Source organism: Grampus griseus, assembly GCF_964374135.1.
Source record: "Grampus griseus genome assembly, chromosome: 9".
Taxonomy (NCBI): Eukaryota; Metazoa; Chordata; class Mammalia; order Artiodactyla; family Delphinidae; genus Grampus; species Grampus griseus.
Window position 1 is genome coordinate 27,678,999 of NC_139003.1, and position 20,782 is coordinate 27,699,780.

General features: G+C 37.4%; 1 protein-coding gene across 3 annotated transcripts in view; it reads left to right on the plus strand.

Annotated features, from left to right (window-relative positions):
* Positions 1–20,782, plus strand: part of CADPS2 (calcium dependent secretion activator 2) — a gene marked incomplete at its 5' end in the record, with an annotated part of 490,811 nt that overhangs the window by 28,214 nt on the left and 441,815 nt on the right. The window lies entirely within an intron of this gene.

The window sequence follows — 20,782 nt, forward strand, 5'->3', positions numbered from 1 at the left end:
TTTGATCTAGTATCTCTTCCTTTGAAATGTGAAAGGAAGAAGATTTAAGCTTTGCTTTTGGATTTTCTGCTTCACTTTTGTGTTGAAGAAAAATAAAACACGTTAAAATTGATTAACGCAAGTAGTATAAATTGCATATATAACCTTAAAATGTGGGTAAAATCAATCAGGTTGGAGAGAGTGGAGTGCTCTTTGACCAAGAGAATACCTGGGTGTTACTACACTGACCTCAGGCTGAGCCCTCAAGGTTGTAATGGTCCTGTTATTTCTTGAGGAAGGACACAATGACGCCATTACCATATGTTTGCTGTTAAAATGGTGGTTTGGAGATGGACGCTTAAAAACTATTTAAAACTTTTATACATTTTAGTTCCAGAAAAAATGGTGTAGGAAACAACCAAAGGAGAACTGTGATAAGGTGAGCAAGATTGGAACAGCACAGTGGCAGGGAGTCTTGTGTCCCCAGCACCCAACAGAAGACCACCCACACTTAGCATTTCTTGACCCGCAGCCCTGAATATTTTCAAGTGCTAGTAGAACAGAACTATCAACTACAAGTTTTATGTTCAGTGAAACTATCCTTCAGGAAAGAAAGGGCAATAAAAAGCTTTTCAGATGAAGGAAAACAAAGAAGTAGTTGCTTAACAGACTTTTGCCCAAAGATTGGCTAAAGTTCTTCAAGCAGAAAGGAAATAATGTAAGCAGAAATCTTGATGCATCAGGAAGGAAGAAGAAACAGCATAAATGAGTGTGTACAAGAGCCTAAGCTTGTCCTCATGACTTTAATAAATAATACTTGATTGAAACAAATCATGATATCAATATGCAAAACAATGATGTTTATAAGCAGGGGAGGTAAAAGGACCTCAATGAAAGTGAGTTCTCCACACTTGAGGTGTTAAAATGGAATCAGTAAATTGTTATAATTCATATATATAGTACCCACAGCATCTATTACGAAACTATACAGAGAGATACACTGAAACACTAAAGAAATCAAGGAGTTCTAAAAAAAAAAAAAAAAAAGTTCAAGTAACCTGAAGAGAAACAGGATGAGATCCAGAGGAACGAAGAAAACAAATAGAAAACAAATAATAACATGAATAACATGATAGACTTAAGCACTAACATATCAATTACCTTAAAATTAAGTTCTAAATGCACCGACCATTTGCAGAGATTGGCATAGTGGGTAAAAAAAGAAAAAAAAAACCAATTCTGCTTACGCGAAACTCACTTCAAATTCAATACCAGTGGGTAAGTTGAAAGTAAAAGGATGGAAAAATTATACCCTGCTAACAGTAATAAATAATAGAAATGGCTATATCAATACCTGATGAGTTAGATTCCAGAAGGGAAGAAAGTTATTAGTTGGACATTACCTAATGATAAGAGGGTAAGTCCACCAGAAATATATCATGATCCTAAATGTGTACATACCAAACAACAGTGTCTCACAGTAAAGCAAAAATTGGTAGAACTGCAAGGAGAAAGAAATCTACAATTTCAGTTGGGAATGTAAACACCCCACTCTCAGCCATTGGTAGAACTACTAAACAGAAGTCAACAGGGTTATAGAAGATCTGAACAACACAATCCACCATTGAATGTTGAACTGTTTTGCATCCTTGAACTTTACCCCACCTGATCATAGTACATACTTTCTCTGTATTTCTGAATGCTATCTAATATTTTAAGGATTTTTGCACCTATAGTATCAATATTTTTTGTTCTTTGATATTGGTGTCAAGGTAATGCCAGCTTCATTTTAAAATGGGAAACATTCTCTTATTTTCTGGAAGAGATTATATAGAACTGTGGTTAATTCTTCTCTAAACATTTGCTAGAATTCTCCAGTGAAACCATCTAGGCCTGGAGACTGCTTTTTTTTTTTTTTTAAACGTGTCCTTAAATACTAATTCGATTTCCTTGATAGTTATAGGGCTGTTAAGATGATCCATTTCACATTGGGTGACTTGTGGCAGGTTTTGTGTTTTGAGGAATTGGTGCTTTATTTTTGATAAGCTGTTAAACTTACAAAGTTTTTCATAGTATTCCCTCATATTTTTTATGGCTGCAGAATCTCTAGTGATATCTTCTGTTTCATTCTTGACAATTGGTAATTTGTCTTTTTTCACTTTATTTTATTATTACTAGGAATTTATCAATTTTATTTTTCTCCCAAGAATTAGCTTTTTTCATTGATTTTTTCTTTGTAGATTTCCTATTTTCAATTTCATTGATTTTTTTTTTTTAATTTTCATTTCCTTCTTGCATTGAGTTAACTTTTTTGTAGGCTCTCAAAGGGAGAACTTAAGATTTTTAAAATCTATACATTTAGTTCTATAGCTTCTCTCTCAGCAGTGGTTTAGCTGTGTCCCTCAAATCTAGATATATTGTATGTTTTAATTCAGTTAGATGTTTTCTTTAAAGTGTGTTGCATAGTTTTCAAATGTCTGGAGATTTTCCTGTCGCCTTTGTTACTTATTTGTAGTTTGATTCTTTGTGGTCAGAGAACGTATTCTGTATGACATCAATTCTTTTAAAGTTCTTGATGTTTGTTTTGTGGCCCACGATGTGTTCTATCTTGATGTGTGCTCTCATGACACTTGAAATGAATGTGTATTCTGCTGTTGGGCAGGGTGTTCACAGATCCTGTTAGTTGTTGGTGTTATTCTTTTATAGCCTTGCCTATTTTGTGTGTTTGCTCTAGTAACTGTTGAGAGAGGAGTGTTGAAGTTTCCAACTGTAGATTTGTATATTACTTAGTTTTATGAGTTTTGCTTTACATATTTTGCAGCTCTGTTTTTTTGGTGCATACACATTTGGGTTGGCTGTGTTGTCATAGTGGATGGACTCTTTATCATTATATAATGTCCCTCTCTGTCTCTAGTAATCTTCTTTGCTCTGATATTGATATCACTCCTGATTTCCTTTAACATTTGCATGGTCTTTTTCCTTACATTTACTTTCAATTGCCTGTATAATTATATTTGAATTGAGTTTATTGTAAGCAGCATATATTTGGGTCATATTTTTTAATCTACTTTGCCAGTCCGTCTTTCATTGATATATTTAAACCACTTACATTCAATATAACCATTTATCTGTTAGGGCTTAAGATTGCTATGTTTTGTTTCTGTCATCTCATTTCATTTGTTTTCTTTGTCTTGCCTTTAATGTTTTTCAGAGTTCTGATTTATCTGTAGTGAATATATCTTTGTATAGCTTTTTTTTTTTTGAGGTTCTAGGTATCACCTAAATACACATAAATTATCACACTCTACTGGTATCATCCCTTTACCAGTTCATTTGGAGAATAGAAATCTTACCTTCCTTTAGGTCTTAATACTCTCTTTAAAATATTGTTGTAGATATTTCATTTAAACCACATGAGACGTTTAGAAGCGCGTGGGACAATGTTAAAATTTTTGCTTTAGACTTCAAACATAGTTTAGAAAACATACGAAGGCAAGCTTACTGTATTTACCCAGATTTTAGTTTATTCTTTTTTGCTTCCTGACGTTCCGCGGGTTTTTTTTGGCTGGGGGTGGGAGGGGTGTTCTTTTCTGTTTAGAAAACACTTAAGCCATTATCTTAGAGTAGGTTTACTTGTGAAAAATTTTTCTAGCTTTTCTTTGAGAGCGCCTTAATTTCACCCTTTATTTTCTAAGGATATTGTGCTGACTGTGGGATTGTAGGCTGACAGTTTCTTTGTTTCAGCACTTGAATAACATTGTGCCACTTCTGGCCTCCTTGTTTTCTGATAAGAAATCAATTTTTTCCTATAGGTAAGTTGTCAACTTTTCTCAGCTGCTTTAAAGATTATTTTCTTAATGTTAGATTTTGGAATTCTAATTATGTTGTGTCTTGGCATGGGTTTCCCTGGCGTTACTCTGTTTGGGGTCTTCTCGGCTTCTTGAATCTGTAGATTTGTCTCATGGAAAATTTGGAGAGTTTCTAGCCATTACTTTTTTCAGTACTTTTTCGGACTCACCCTTGTTTCTCTTCCTCCAGTGACCCCAATGGCATGAGAGTTAGATTGTTACCATCCCACAGGTCGCTGAGGCTGTGTTCATTTTTTTTTTTTTCTTCAGTATTTCCTTTGTTGGTTTTCTAGTCTGTTTCCTAGCTCACAGATTCTTTCCTCTGTCCTCTCCATTCTGCCATTGAGCCCATCCATTGAGTTTTAAACTTTGGTTATTATATATTTCATTTCTAAAATTTGTTTTTCCTTTATATCTTCTATTTCTGTGCTGAAACTTCCCATTTTTTTGAGGCTTTCTATTTTTTTCCATGGGTTTTAAATGTATTCATAGATGTTCCCTGAAGTACTTTTATGATGGCTGCTTTAAGAATCTTTGTTAGGTAAATCTAACATGTCATTTCAGTATTGGTGTCTGCTGATCGTCCCTTTTTAGTTTGAGGTCTTCCTGGTTTTTGTTTATGATGAGTGATTTTTCTATTGAAACTTAGATATTTTTGTATCATGTTATGGGAGGCTCTGGGTGTTGCTTAAATTTTGTTTTAACTGGCTGTTTCTGATGCTGTTCTGGCAGGAGGGAGGGATACTGCCTCATTCCTGCCGCTGGAGATAGAAGTCCAGGTTCCTCACTCAGCCGCAGTTGACATGGAGAAGGGGGAATCGTAATCACTGCTGGGTGTGGTGGGATTTCTGCCCTCCTTCTCCCTCACCACGGACCCATGGTGTTCCCACTGGATGATGGTGAAAGTCTGTAGTCTCCACTAGGCCTCCTCTGCCTCCACCTCTGAGGGGGAGGGAGCCGCCTTGCTGTTTGGGGGCTGAAGTGCAGGCCCCCCACGTTGTCTCCACTGACATACAAGGAGGGCGTGCCATTACTGCCCAGTGGGCATAACAGTCTCCACTCCCTACTTGGCCTTCTTGGGCACCACCCAGGCAGGGGTACTAGGGGCCTTGTTAGTCTCAAGAGGGTAGAATTCTAGGGTTGCATTTGTCCTTCGCTGGCACGAGGGGGGATGGTGGTAAAGGCTTTCTGTGGTGACTGGTGGAATAGGCTTTTGCCTAAATGTTTTCTTTTTTGTTAGGTTGCCCGTTTCCTGGTCCTTTGGCAACATAGAGAAGCCTTTTATCGGGGCTTTTTTCTTTTTTTTTTTGGCTTGGGCCTGTTGTTTCTAGGTTTGGCTTGGGCCTGGTGTTTCTAGGTTTCCTACATCTTCATCTCCAAATCAGGGCTAATATGAGGTGGCAGATACAACCACCATGTCCTTCCTTGGTTCCCACAGCTTCTAGCCTGTCTACCTTTTTTCTCTTTTCCAGTCTTATGCTTGTTTTACATGGTATCCCATGTTTTCAGTTGTACTTAACGACGTGAATAGTGAAAAGTATGTCTAGTCAGCCTTCCCAGAAGCAAAAGTACTGTATAGCATTTTTGAAATGACACAGTTTTAGAAATCAAGGACAGATTAGTGTCTGTAAGGAGCTTAGGGACCAGGTGAGGGGTGGCAGGAAGGATATGGATGATATATAAAAGGGCAACTTGAAAAATCCTTATGGATTTTGTGTCTGTACAGTGGATATAGGAACCTTAACAGGTGATAAAATTATATGCAACTTACTGTGCGCACACAAGGAGTACAGATAAAGCTGGCAAGACTAAATAAGGTAGATGGATTGTCTGTTACAACCCTGGTTGTGATATCGTATTCTAGTTTTGCAAAATGTTTCCATTGAAGCCAACTGGCAAAGTGAACATTAGATCTCTCTGTATTCTTTCTTACAACTGTGTGATTCTGCACTTATCTCGGCAAAAATTTGAATTAAAAATAAGTTAATGATTAGAAATTTTGTTTCCAAAGCTTAAACTACATAGTAAGGCCTAGTCACAGAAATCTTGTTTCCAACCCTGTGCCCTCCCTCTCTCTGTAGGTGACCATATTAATAGTTTGTTTTATCCTTTTGTTGTTTCTTTGGGAAACATTTTCTATTAATTTTGCTCCCTCCCCCGATGCCCCCTCATGAAGAATCATGAAACATTATTCTGCACCACGCTTGTCATTTAGTAGTTTTTGTTGAGATCACTCTGTATATAGACTAGTCTCTGTAGGGAGCTCAGCTCTTCATCAGTGCATCGCATGGACGAACCATAGTTTGCTCTTACAAGTAATGAGACAATATCCTTGTGCTTGAGTCATTTTGTATTCTTGCCAGTGTATTTTGGAATACACTAGAGACAGGATTTTTGGATTAAGTGTGAACGTATTTGTAATTTTGCCAGAATTAATTCTAGAGCGGTTATAAGACATTTAATATCTGCTATGGCTGGACTGCCTTCCTCTTTATGCAATTACTGTGCTTTTTCTGGCTGTTCTTGCTATTTATTTTTCCACCTTGAACTTTTAAATCAACCCATTAAAGGGCATCTTGACTGTTTAGTTTTTGGCTGTTGGATTGCATCTACATTATTTTGTTTTATTTGTCAAAATTTAGTATCTGAAAAAGATGGCATATCAAATCAGTGAGGAAGAGATAGACTTTAATAAATAGTGTTGGAACAACTGGATAGCCATATGGAAATATAAAATTAGATTTGTTCCTCACATAATACACAAGAATAAATTCCAAATTCAGAATAAATTCTAAATACTGAAAATGAAATAGTACAAGCGCTTAGGAGTGGTGAAAATGTTCCAATACAAGATTCACACCCCAGAAATGGTTAAAAGAAGACATTAAAACATTTACATGACCAAAGACATCATAAGCAAAGTCAACATACTCAAACTAAGAATTTTTGCTACGTGTCAGACACAGAATAAGGACTAATCTTGATTTTTAAAGAGCTACCAACTGAAAAGAAAGGGAATAAAACCCATTAGAAAAAAAAGACAAAAGAGAAAAGTGCAAATGGTCTTTAAACATTTGCAATTATATGTCATCCTTAATTAGAAGGGACTTTTCTTCACTATCGGAGTAGCAAAATTCAGAAGTTTAACATTTCTTTGCTGGCAAAGCTTTGAGAAAGATGGTACTCAAAGACATTGCCTGTGAGTTCAGATTCACCAGTCCTGGGCAAGAGTTGTTTCGGGGTGCGGTGAAGAGCGTGGGCATCGTAACTAGATGGGCCTCAGCTCTGTGACTGTGAACAAACTTCTTATCCTCCCTAAGCGTTAGTCTTCTTGTCAATGAAGTGGGGATGGTAAAAATATTTACCTTGGGTGGTTGCTGTGAGAGTTAAATGTTACATGGAAACACTCAGTTTTCATCACTGTTTCCTACCTTTTAGGTTAAACAATGGGTATTAATCATTAAGGGACCAGGAAAGTTAAGAGTACTGCATTTAGCTGAAGAACAAGGAGCAAGAGGGTGCTTTGAGGTTGAGATTCGGTAATTGAAAGCCAGTGCCTTTTGCCTGAGCGTGTTATGCGCTCTGCTGAGGGAGGTCCAGCAGAACTTCCAGAGAGCTTTTTAAAAACACACAAGCACCACCACCTCCACCCTTAGTCTGATAGTCACCTACTGGAGTAGGTGGTGAGGGACCTGGGTAGAAGAGGAGAAAGAGGAGAGTGGACCCAGGTGCATAATGGTAAACAGACTTTCCTAGAGGCCCAACTCCAGAGTTAGGTTTCTTCCAGGTTATGCTTTAAGTTTTCTGGAGTGGACTCAGAGAAGTCTCTGTTCCTTGCATCCAAAATAGCCCTTCTAATTGCAGGCAATCTCCATCCATAGTCAATTACGGAGCCCTGCTACTTAAAGACCATGGACATGCAGGACCAGTATCATCCAAGCTTGTCAGAAATTCAGAATTGCTAGCCCCACTGCAAGGCTCCTGAATTAGAATCAGCATTTTAGCAAGATTTCCAGAAGATTTATATGTATATCAGTGTCAGAAGCACTGTCTAATGGATACTTCTACAGTAAAGCTATCAGAAACTCTATACCTAATTAAAATTTTTATTACGTGACTTGGGCTACCTTTTCATTCTCAGTATTGAGACACAGGTATATCAGAAATGATCTATTAATCATAATATGCTAAGGTTGTGTTAAATACTGTATACACATTGTCATTTAATACTTCAGACTTAGGAGTTAGGTTCTAGTCTACCCATTTTGTGGAGGGGGGGGAAACTGAGTTAAGGAGGTTTTTCCCCCAAAATGGAATGGCATTGTGTAAATAAGAAATTTGAGATGAGCATCAGATGATTGAATTTTGAGGACGCACACTGCTTGACATGAAATTTCTTAAATTTAAACCTTTGTGAAAGTAGAGCTTCATCTTTTCTTTCAGCTAACAATAACTCAGTTAATTTCTAAGCAAAATAATTTCAATTGGAGCTGCTTTGAGAGTTAAAAGGAAACATTTTTCTATCACTAGTTTAGAGGCTACTAGTTTCGAGGTAATAACTGAAAGTTTTATAATCATGTGGGAACTCATACAAGCTTATTTTGTATTAACCTCATCAAGGTCTAATGATCCTCTGGAATAAAGCATGAAATTTTGGGTAATCTTCGTTATTAGCCATGACTGTTTTTTCCTTCAGATTTATTTGTTGTATTTCTCCACATTTCCACCCTCCTATACCACTTCTTGCTTGAGCCCAAGACGGAATAACTTTTAGAATTGCATATTTTCATTGACTTTTAAATGAGGGTTAATGTTTTGATCTTTGTTACAAATTGCAGTTTTCTGGGGTACAGCTTTGTGAAATTAGCTATATTAACAGTTTTTCTGGATATGAGGTCAAAGCATAATCATTTTAATACCTTTATTAGTTTGGGCATTGCTCGGGACCTTGAGCACGTTTCTTGCTAGAAGGGAATTAGCTAGCATTTTGGGTTAGTTAGGAGAGCATCTCCAGTAGGTGAGCTTTTGCAGATCGATGAAATTACAGTTTTGATTAGGGAAAGCAAACCATATGTTCTGTGTAGGATAACTTAATGTGTTGCAGGAGTAACGTACTCAAACCACTTTCTTTATTGTAGTTGTGTCGCAAAGTCTGTGCACAACAGGCTCTTTATTTAGCCTCCTCTACGCCTTAACTGCGTCTTGGCTTTTACCTATAAAACTGCTTCCATTTTTTTTTTTCCCTTCGTGCTTTATAATTTGAGTTTTGAGCTTTGCGTAGATGCTCTGTGGGACTGACCTAGGAAGGATTTGCACCCAGCCTTTTACAGTACGCAGACCTTGAAACGAAAGTGTCTGAAGGAGGTTTTTGGTTAACCAAAATATGACAAACTTAGTAAAACGACAGTTCTGTTTGATGGTTGACATAGTTTCTTGATTCACAGTAATTTCTTTTACTATAAAAATGGTTTTTTTAAATTCCATATATATGTGTTAGCATATGGTATTTGTTTTTCTCTTTCTGACTAACTTCACTCTGTATGACAGTCTCTAGATCCATCCACCTCACTACAAACAACTCAGTTTCGTTCCTTTTTATGGCTGGGTAATATTCCATTATATATATGTGCCACATCTTTATCCATTCATCTGTTGATGGACACTTAGGTTGCTTCCATGTCCTGGCTATTGTAAATAGAGCTGCAGTGAACATTGTGGTACATGACTCTTTTTGAATTATGGTTTTTTCAGGGTATATGCCCAGTAGTGGGATCGCTGGGTCATATGGTAGTTCTATTTTTAGCTTTTTAAGGACCCTCCGTACTGTTCTCCATAGTGGCTGTATCAATTTACATTCCCACTAACAGTGCAGGAGGGTTCCCTTTTCTCCACACCCTCTCCAGCATTTAGTGTTTGTAGATTTTTTGATGATGGCCATTGTGAAACTACCTCATTGTAGTTTCACAGCAAGATCCTTTTTGACCCACCTCCTAGAGAAATGGAAATAAAAACAAAAATAAACAAGTGGGACCTAATGAAACTTAAAAGCTTTTGCATAGCAAAGGAAAACATAAACAAGACGAAAAGACAACCCTCAGAATGGGAGAAGATATTTGCAAATGAAGCAACTGACAGAGGATTAATCTCCAAAATTTACAAGCAGCTCATGCAGCTCAATATCCAAAAAACAACCCAATCCAAAAATGGGCAGAAGACCTAAACAGACATTTCTCCAAAGAAGATGTACAGATTGCCAACAAACACATGAAAGAATGCTCAACATCATTAATCATTAGAGAAATGCAAATCGAATTTTATGGTTTTAGTGCAGTGATATTGTCAGAATGCCCCTTTGAGGCCTCCATGCATTTCCAGGCATTTACTTAAGTCCAGCTTTTTGACAAAATTCGGTTTTTAAGAGAATTTCTGCACCTTGATAAAGGCATAAGTAAGCAAGGTAATTTACAAGTGATGGTGCTTCTAAGTGTTTTTTGACTAGAAAACTATAAACACTCCATTTATGGTTAATAAATTGAAATGAGTTATATAATTTCACAATAACAGTGGCAAAAAGACTTAAATGTAATCATTACAAATTAGCATAATTAAGCATTATAATTCTTACAGCCTGTTGTATAATTAAGTCTAAAAATTGGACTTGTATAGAAAATGAAAGTGTTTCATGATTTTGCTTTAAGTATGTCTTTAAATTGGGAGTGGGAAGAATATAAAAATACATAAATGCAGGTACTGACTTAACATCTTGCAGGGAGGGGCAAAAGGGACTTGGTACAGATAAAGACATAATTAGCTTGCATGTTTCTCTAAGATAGTAAATAACGTTGACTTTTAAAGTCTTTTCTGACCTATGTTGCTTTGAAATCTGTGTGGACAAAGAAGAATGGGCAGTGGTAGGTCCTTGCCCCCTGGTCCTTTTATCATAGCTTTTCCTGCTCCATTCCACATTGTGTATAACCTCCCGAAGAATTTGCATCCTAGCTTTATGAGAGCCAACTGAAAATAGGTTTTCAGTGTGCATTAACAAGCAATAGCATTGCCTCTGTAACTTCATAGTTAGGCACTATATCAATATTTAAAAAATGACTATAGTAATAGAACTAGGTTTTATTTTTAGCATCTAATTTACTGTAATACCTGGAAGATAGTAAAGACTGAAATACTTACTGAATGAATAAATACTATGTGCTGGGTGCTGTGGAGAAATTCTGAAGGTAGGGACCAATGCCTTATTATAAAAATAACTCCTCACCCCAACCCATACAGTGTTTTAACTTGTAATTCCCATGTTAGAAAGTTCTTTTATACTAGTTTTCTTTTTTGTTTTCTACAACTAGAAGTAAATTCTACTTATGTTTTCTGAAGTTCTGTTTTGTATCAGTGCCATGAAAATCCTTCAGAATAATGCTTTTCCAACACATAAAACCTCCATGCATATATCACTTCCTTCTTATAGATGAAGAATTGATTTGCTTAAGAAACCACTGAGCAAGATACTGTTACAAGCAGAATATGTAGTCTTTTGGGACTTCAGTTTCTAAGTTCCTTGAAAGGAGATATACAGGAGGGAAAGAAATCAGTGAAATCTCCAATTAACTGGGGACCAAGAATACTGGAATCTTAGGAGAGGAGAAGGTAACAGCAAATGATTTAAATGACTGAGTAGATAAATAAAAGATGAGTTTAGCACATTATCTCCCTAATCAGTAGTTAGTCCTGCTTATTAGCACAGTGTAATGTAATAAAATGTTCTTAAAAAAATTATCTTGCTGTGTAAAAAGCCACTTAGTAATACACATTTAAGGTTTCTCCATGTCTTTTCATGGCTTGACAGTTCATATGTGGATATTTTAAAATACCATATTACAAAGCTGTTTTATACTAGGATGTGAAGGAGCATATTTTTATCTCAAAATGTGCTGTCTTTTTAATGTTGCAATTTTAGTCATTTAAAAACACTTTTTAATGATATGAAACAACTTATTTAATATACATACAGAAAACCACATGAAACAAATATAGAGCTTAATGAGTTATTAAAAGCAAGTGTCCCTGTTTTGGTGACAAGGTGATAGGGCCTTGCCAGGTACCCAGAAACCAGCCAGTGTCCTCTCCTACTAAGAAGATAAGCAACTGTAGTCCTAAGCTTAAATTGGAATTATCAGTATGAACTTCCATATATATGTACACATATACATACCTATATATCTGTCTATATGAAATTAAAGTATTTAATTAAAGGTAAATAAGCCCATATTTTCTACTTTTTCCTCTTTCTACTGAAAATGCATAGAAACAATAACCTAGTAATAGTGAGTATGCCTAGTGCCAGGACTGAGGTCTTGAAATACTGCTTTCCATAAACTCATCCAGGATCTTAATGTTATTGACACGTATTGTGGCAAATGCTGGAGCTTCAGAGTGTCAGGTGGATAGTTTGCCTCTGTTCAGAGCTATCTGAATTGGGCTTGCTTTATGTTTATGATAAAAACATCAGTTTGGATCTAAAAAGTTAGTTTGACATCTCACTGTTAGTATGCCTTAAAGCGACACTTAACGTATTTGCACGGGTCTTCTGTAGTATCAAGGAGGTGGTTTACAGGTATCTTGTCACTTTAGCGGTACTTTAAGCTGCTGTTACCCAGTTTCTTAGTGTTGTACCACAGGACCTCATGGTCTTGATCAGTAAAGTTGTCATGGTGGTTAAGAGTAATTAAGTGCAGAGAATTCAACAGAATTGTACTATAATTCTGCGAAACTACATTTTACTTTAATTGTAAATCAGTAAAGGTACAAAACTACAGGAATGCTGAAGTTACAAAAATGTGAATTTAGAATGTGAGGGGGTTCCCAGTTCAAACAATGCAACTGCACCATCACTGTGTATCAGAAGGCAGAAACCACAAAGTAATTTGAAGAAAAATTTAATAAAAAGGCAACTATAACGGGATTACCCACAAAGGGGTAAAAAGAACTTGAAACAGTGTCTTCATTGGATGAGTGAGAGTACCTGAGTGTTATGGGCCTCATTGTGTCTGTACTTCCCCAAATTCATATGTTGAAATCTTAATCCAAAGGACCTCAGAATGTGACTACTTGGAGATAAGCTCTTTAAAGAGGTGATTAAGTTAGAATGAGGCTGTTAGGGTGGGCTCAGATCCAGTGGGACCAGTGTCCTGACAAAAGGAGATGAGGACATAGAGCCAGGGACGTGTACACACAGAGGAAAAACTGTGTGAGGACACAGCATGAGGGTGGCCATCTATAAGGCAAGGAGGGAGGCCTGAGAAGAAACTGAACTTTCTGACACCTTGATCCGTGAACGTCTAGCTTCTGGAACTGAGAAAATGAATTTGTTGTTTAAGCCACCTAGGTTAAATTCTCCCTGTTTCCTATAAACTGACAGTCTGTAAAATTCTTTGGGAATCATTAAAAAAAAAAAAAAACTTCCAGCTGACTTACTTTGGTTCTAATATTCCCCATCTTCAGATCATAGGCTAAGCTAACAGATTTCTAGACTTGAATACAATTATGAATACCACAGAGGGAAGGATTACGTAGGTGGTAGGTTTGGCAAAAATTCTTAGTGCTGATCTGAGTAACTCATGGTTTGATCATTATTATGTTCACTGAGATTGCCATATTAGAGTATTTCAGGCTACTTTATGGTAAGCTGTGAGAGAAAGATAAAATCATTAGGGTTGCTAATGATTAGAGTCTAATGACAAGACTCTGGACGATCAATTTGTTTATCTAGACACATTATTTGTCAGTGTTAAAGTAGCATTTATAAATCCACTAACTGTCCTTGCCAGTGTAGTGAAGTTACTAGAGAAGGAATTAATTGGGCCATAAATTCTAGATCCTGGCCTTTATTTCCAATCAGAACATTGTTAGATGTGTCCATTTTTAGTTTGGGTGCAGGAGAACGGAAAAAATAACAGGTCAAACTATTTTTTACTGCCAGTTCTAAACAACTTTGTTTCAGTGTAGACCTGAGATCACCACAAAAATGATTTATTCATTCAAGAGAGAACACTAATATTCCACAGCCTCAGAAATAAGAAAACACTTATGTAGAATCAATTTTTACAGTTTCAAGATAATTTTGTAAATTTGCCTACATTATGAATAGCTTCTGACAGCACAAGTCTCAGGTCTGGTGGCTCTGCCGCAGCAAAAATATCCAAAAACCTGAAGATGCTAAGGTTAGTACCTTTTATTGCTACTTTTAGAAGTGATCATGCGGCAAAGCTTTGCATTTCCAGAGCACTAATATAAATATTAATATAGTCAGAAAGGCATGACTCCTACTTAAACGAGAAAGTACTGTTTTGTTGGAGAAGTCACTTGAAAAACTATATAAAACATCCATGAGGAGCTAGCGTCGTAGGTCAGTGTGCCTCTTTTTATCACCCTATTGAAGTTTAAGCACCGGTAGGAAATTAGTAGTGTCTGTGCACATTGTTTCCCTTTTCCTCTGTTGTTGGCGGAGGGGTTTCTCTGAGTTACAGGGTGCACGTTTCCTGGTAACTGCTGTGTGTTGTAACGTTATCACTGTCACTCTTGGCCTCTCACCGGCCCTTCATAGTTCTGAGAACCTCAGTTGTGGCTTCTCCTGATACTTGTCCTGGTTACCAATCTAATTGCTTAATTATAACCGGGAAAGATGTTTGTGTGACATGTCAGGGTACATAGAAGCACTACAACTTACCTTACAAGCTAGTAAATATGGAGGGTTTTGATCTTTGCTTCCACTGTTGACTCATCTGGACCTAAACTATCTAAAGTATAAAGGAAGTAAACAATAAGTGTGAGACTTCCTTCATTGTTCATCAAAGCACTCTGCTGGGTGGTAGCTTTGGGAATACAAGGAGGTACTGTGTGGCTTTTGCCCTCAAGGAACTTGTAGTTAATACTGGAAGATAAGACACAGCTAATATTAAATGGGTAACCTATTGCTAACAGTAGGTATAACATAGTCCTCCCACTGAAGTACACAGCTTGTGATGGATAAGAATGCTCCTTTCTAATCCCCGAAGTTTATTCATTGTTTCACACATGGTTCTAACAAACTCACTTACCTAGTTTTTCAGTGTATGATATTAATAATAGCAAATAGGTGGGGATAAGAGATTCTATAGGCAGCAATAGTGATTAGAATGAAAAATGATGGTTGACTTCAAGGCAGGACCTAGGAACTTAAAAATGTGTCAGTCTAGAAAATCTAGGGAACAATCCAGGAGCTCTAGGGAAACAGACCCTTTATGGTATATTGTGTCCTGAGGGCATCTCTATAATGATTTAGAGTAATAATTGCCATTCATAATAATTAAGTTTAAGAAAGGGTTAAGTATTTTCTGCTTCATCGCCTTGGTACCATATACTCTGGTTATACCAAAATCCTTGTCATTTCCTTAGAATGCCATCGAAGAAAATATTCTATGAAAATAGTAAACTAAATGATCTTTTGTCTTTAAACACAACTCTCAGTGATTCTAAAACTGTCATTCACTTGCACAGTATTTCAGAGACACTAGATGTTTTATTTTATCAAAACTATTTTCCTAAAAGAGTAAAGGTAACTAGTAGAGAGTTTATACCTGTGGTTGTGAAAATGCAACATGATAGTCTTCCATGGTTGTAAATACTTATATCCAAATCACATCTATATACATAGGTCTTGTTCTGGCTTCTAAGAAGTCACTTAAAAACAAGCTCACCAGTTTTCCCTTCTTTGAGGAACACTGATTATGCCGGTGGCCTGGCACTGATGTGGGGAAAGGAAACTGCAGGGGTCAGGATTAAAGCTTTGCCCTAAATTTGTCCAAACAAACCAGAGTTGAGGTCCAGTCCCCTCTTCTATCAGGAAGCACAGAGGCAAGAGAATTGATGGCTGGGAATGAACGACCACAGTGGATTACCTCTCCCAGGCATTGACCCAAGTGTGCCTGTCAGTTAGTTGAAGCAGTAAGCCTCAATGCAAGCCTGGCAGTGGTTCCTTCCATTTAAGATGGGTTAAAAAAAACACCAGTACAGGTGGGAAGTCAAAACTAGAAAGCCTAAGTATAAGAATTCGCATTTTAAGTAATCCATCCTCCAGCCCCGCTTAAATTTGAGTATAAGTGTATACTAGAAAAACCAGGACTTAAGCGTGTCATTTTGGTTATTCGTCCCCAGCCTTTTTTGGCACCAGGGACCGGTTTCGTGGAAGACAATTTTTCTAAGGACAGGTGGCAGGGGCGGGGTGGGGGGACGGCAGATGAAGCTTTGCTCACTTGCCGCTCACCTCCTGCTGTGCCACCCGGTTCCTAACAGGCCACGGACCAGTACCGGTTTGCGGCCCGGGGATTGGGGACCCCTGTTCTAAAGAGTGTTTTGATAGCTGAGTTTGAACTGTATAATGCTCAGTTGCAAATTACTGGTTAACTAATTAAACCATTAAAGTTTTAAGATGAATTGAGTGTCTAATTTTTCTCTTTGGTTGATGATGTCAGAGGCAAGAGCGACCAAGACACAAGATCACCATCTAGTGGTGAAAGGCTGCTGTGAATTAGGGTTTGTGTCACATTTTTGTACGTTTCCAATAGGAAACACCGTGGAAAATGACAAACTCTGTGTTACAGTGGTAGCAATCTAACATTCTTCTAGATCCAAAAATGAGAGATTCCGTAACAACAAAACCCTTTCTCCCCCGCTCTTCTTTGTACATGACCAGGGCGGGAATTCAGAGGTTTTGTTCTTGTTCCTACCTTGAAAGGGAAGAACTGTATCTTCCTGAACTGTGACTACCCTTTACAGAACAAACACTGGCAATATTTACTTTTTTTCACTTACAACTTGAATTTTTTTAAAGCAGCAAGGTACAGGAGAATTAAGTGTATTTCTGTAAACAGCACGGAGCTCTGTGGTATAATTAAGCTCACTGGTATAATTTTCTTTAATATTTTTTTCTTAGTTACATACATTGGGACAAGGGTAATAAGGGAGTTGGGAAGTAAAGAGGTCTGTTTCTTAACCATACATATTTACGCATACAGTAACACACCTATATTAGCTTTTCCTTGTTAAAAATCATGGTTACTTTAGAAAACATAAAAAAGCATTAAAATTAAAAATTAAAAAAACCCACTTGATGTTATTAACCTGAGGTTAGTTGTTGTAAGAATTGTGTGCATCCTTGTTCACATGAATTTGATTACAAAAATGGGATTTTGCTCTACATTCTGTTTTATATACTTTGACTAACAGTCATCCTTATTCACCAACATCATTTTAATGGTTGTATGTTATTCCATTGTACACATGTGGAATTATTTAACCAACCACTTAGACATTGTGATGTTGATAATAGTGAAAAATGAGACACCGTGTTTTGAGGAACATGCTCAAATTCTTTTTTTTAAAGAACAATAAGCCTGAATGTCAGGTATTATGCCAGTCCCTGGAGATGACAGGAGAGACACGATTGCTGTGCTGATGGAGCTTATGTTCTAATGGGAGTGCCAAAGAGTAGGCAGGTGGATGGGATGCCATGGTTATGGTTTGAGATATATCATGGGATAGACCTACACTGGGGGTTCATGTGGGCACGTGTGCGTATCTACATTAGGCAAAATCAGAAGGCATTTTTGAGCTGAGGTCCAATGAGTGAGAAGACTTTGAGGTACAACGTTTGAGACAAAGGGAGTGGGATGTGCAAAGACTGAGGCAGGAACGTACTCAGCTTGTTGGAGAAAGGGAAAGATCTTTTATCGTCTCTGGTTTTTTCCCCTTTGAACATGAATTATAGATTCAGTGTCAGTCTTAAAAAGCTGTTTTTTTGGTTGTTTTTGCATTTATAGTGTAATTTGGGAGATATTTGACATATTCACAGTATAGGTTCCTCCGTAATAGAAACACAAATTTTCACTCCATATATTCAGGTTATTATTATGTCCTTCAAGAATGTCTTTAAAAGATGGATTTTTCCCATATTGTGATAAGTTTTAGACTTTTAAAGATTTTTTCTAGAGATTTAAAATATATTTAGTTAATTGTATGGTTTATATTTGAATACTTACTGAAGTCTTATTAATTATAGTAGTTTAAAAAAAATTGATTCTCTTAGCTTTTACATGTAGACAGTTATAGTTTCCAGTAAAGACAACTAAAATTTTTCTTCCTTTCCTGTGTATATTTTTTGATTAGCGTTTTCACTTTATTGCATTTACTTAGTGTCTAGTATGTGTCTTAATAGCAGCAGTGATAATAGACGTCCTTGTGTTTTTCCTGATCTACTGAGAGCATATCTAATATTTTACTATTAACTATTATGTGTGGGGTTTTATGCTAGATATACTTTGGCACACTTTACTAAATGAAGAACCTACCTTGAATACTGTTCCTTGCTTGCTAGTACTTTTTGTTAGCAGAGGGTGATGAAATATCTGGATCAAATCTTTTCAGGCATTAATATTATCACATGGATTTTGTCCTTTAATCTGCTAATGTAACAGATTATTAGGACATCTTTTCCATGTTGGACCACCTATGCATTCCTGGCATAAACCTTAGTGGATTTAGGCAGCATCGTTATCATCTGGGAGCTTATTAGAAGTGCAGACTCTCAGGTCTCATCTGTGTCTACTGAATCAGAATCTGAATGACTCCCAGATGAGTCCTGTGAATGTTCAAGTTCAAGAATCACTGCTCTGGAACTTGATCGGTGTTTGTAAAGGTTACATGGGTGTTTGGGGGGGAAAAAAGCATTATCTGTGAGGTAAAATTTTCTAATTTATTTTGACAAGTTGTTAGGTTGAACACTGCGCTCTTTATTTTGATAATCCTGAGATGTGTTAAATTTCCAACATGACTACATTTATCAAAATATTTCTCATAAATAATATATTGTGAATCAAATGTCTAGTAGGAATAAAACTTGTACTAGGACTCGATGTGTTCGCTTATTCATTTATTGAATGCATAATATTTCCTAGTTACTGACCTTGACAGTAGATAAAAACCTTCCGTGTAAATGCCATTTATGGAGCACCATTTGCATATGATGTTGTATACCTCCTGGGATAACTTGACTGACAGGGGTTACACTTCTTCTTCTGAGGAGCTAGGTGCAGCCTTTCTAAAGTCTTTCTAAAGCTTCTAAATGACACAGCCAAGATGTCAACTCACCTCCTGATTTTGTGGTTCAGTAACTTTTCTCCTACATCAGCAAATGTGTTGACTGAAAGAGGTATGACTACGATCAGGCTTTGAACCAAATCCTCCATAAGAGAAAGTGAACAGCTGACTGTTCAAGGTTCAGTTGTTAGTATATAGTCACTAATTGGATTGTCAGTGTTGACATCTTCATCTCCTTGTCCAGACTCTTTTTGGCACTTACATAGATTTTGTCCAACAATTTGGTTCCATTTTTAATTCCTTTTTTTTTTGTTTGTTTTTGTTTTGTTTTTTGCGGTACACGGGCCTCTCACTGTTGCGGCCTCTCCCGCAGCGGAGCACAGGCTCCGGACGCGCAGGCTCAGTCAGTGGCCATGGCTCACGGGCCCAGCCGCTCCGCGGCATGTGGGATCTTCCCGGACCGGGGCACGAACCCGCGTCCCCTGCATCGGCAGGCGGACTCTCAACCACTGCGCCACCAGGAAAGCCCTCACTTTTAATTCTTTAGGTTAATTATATATTGTATATTAATGAGCTGCACTCACTTATAACATGCTTCTCTCTTAATCTAAAAAAAAGAATATTGTTTTGTGTTCGGTTTCTTGCATTATTCACCACATTTTACAGGTAATAGATAAATTGGCAATATTTCAAAGCTGGCACTTAAAGGGAAGGTGCAGTATTCTTGAATGGTAGGAAGATAACAAACGTGAATCTATTTAAGATTTTGTATATGAAGCCATTTATGATTTATGTACCCTGTGACTGTGTGAACATGTGAATAGCATTTTCACAATGGAAGACCACTTTTTTTTTAGATAAATTTATTTATTTAATTTATTTTTGGCTGTGTTGGGTCTTCGTTGCTGTGTGCGGGCTTTCTCTAGTTGCGGCGAGCGGGAGCTACTCTTCGTTGAGGTGCACGGGCTTCTCATTGCGGTGGCTTCTCTTGTCGCGGAGCATGCGCTCTAGGCACGTGGGCTTCAGTATTTGTAGCACGCGGGCTCAGTAGTTGTGGCTTGAGGACTCTAGAGCGCAGGCTCAGTAGTTGTGGCGCATGGGCTTAGTTGCTCCGTGGCCTGTGGGATCTTCCCGGACCAGGGCTCGAACCTGTGTCCCCTGCATCGGCAGGAGGGTTCTTAACCACTGCACAACCAGGGAAGCCTGGAAGACCCCTTTCTAAATGTGAGGTACACCTGGACAGTTGATGCACCTGTCCTCCTTGCAATGCATAGAGGCTGTCTTTTGACTGGATCACAGCTAGCTGTCCACAGTAACTGTAAACAAGTGCCTTCTGCAAAGGGAGATTTCTCCCCCTCCACACTACCTGTCTTGGAAAAATTGAGTGGATCAGGCAAATTTGCATAAGTAATCTTCTATGAGCTCAGGAAGCCTCAGACATTCCACCCATAGTATAGTGCTTTTATTTTTCCTCCTGGGACAGAACTTCATGAAGTAGAGTTTATAATAAAACAGAAGTCTCTCTACAATCGAGTTTACAAAAAAGGTCTGTGATGGAAGCAATGGTAAAGTTTCCTGTAGTGATTTCAATAAGGTCTTCGTGAAGTTTTTAGTCAGAGATTCTTCTGTATTATTAAACATGGAGACTAAAATAAAATTAGGCTTTGTGAAGACTAATCTTTGGTTGGCTTTGCATTATTTGGGATGATAGAGTACATGTGTATGGGTCGATGTAGACAAAGAAGCAATAAACAAATATCCTCTAGCTATTGATAGCTGTGTTTCCAGTTTAAATAAAAAAAATTATCATTGTTTCA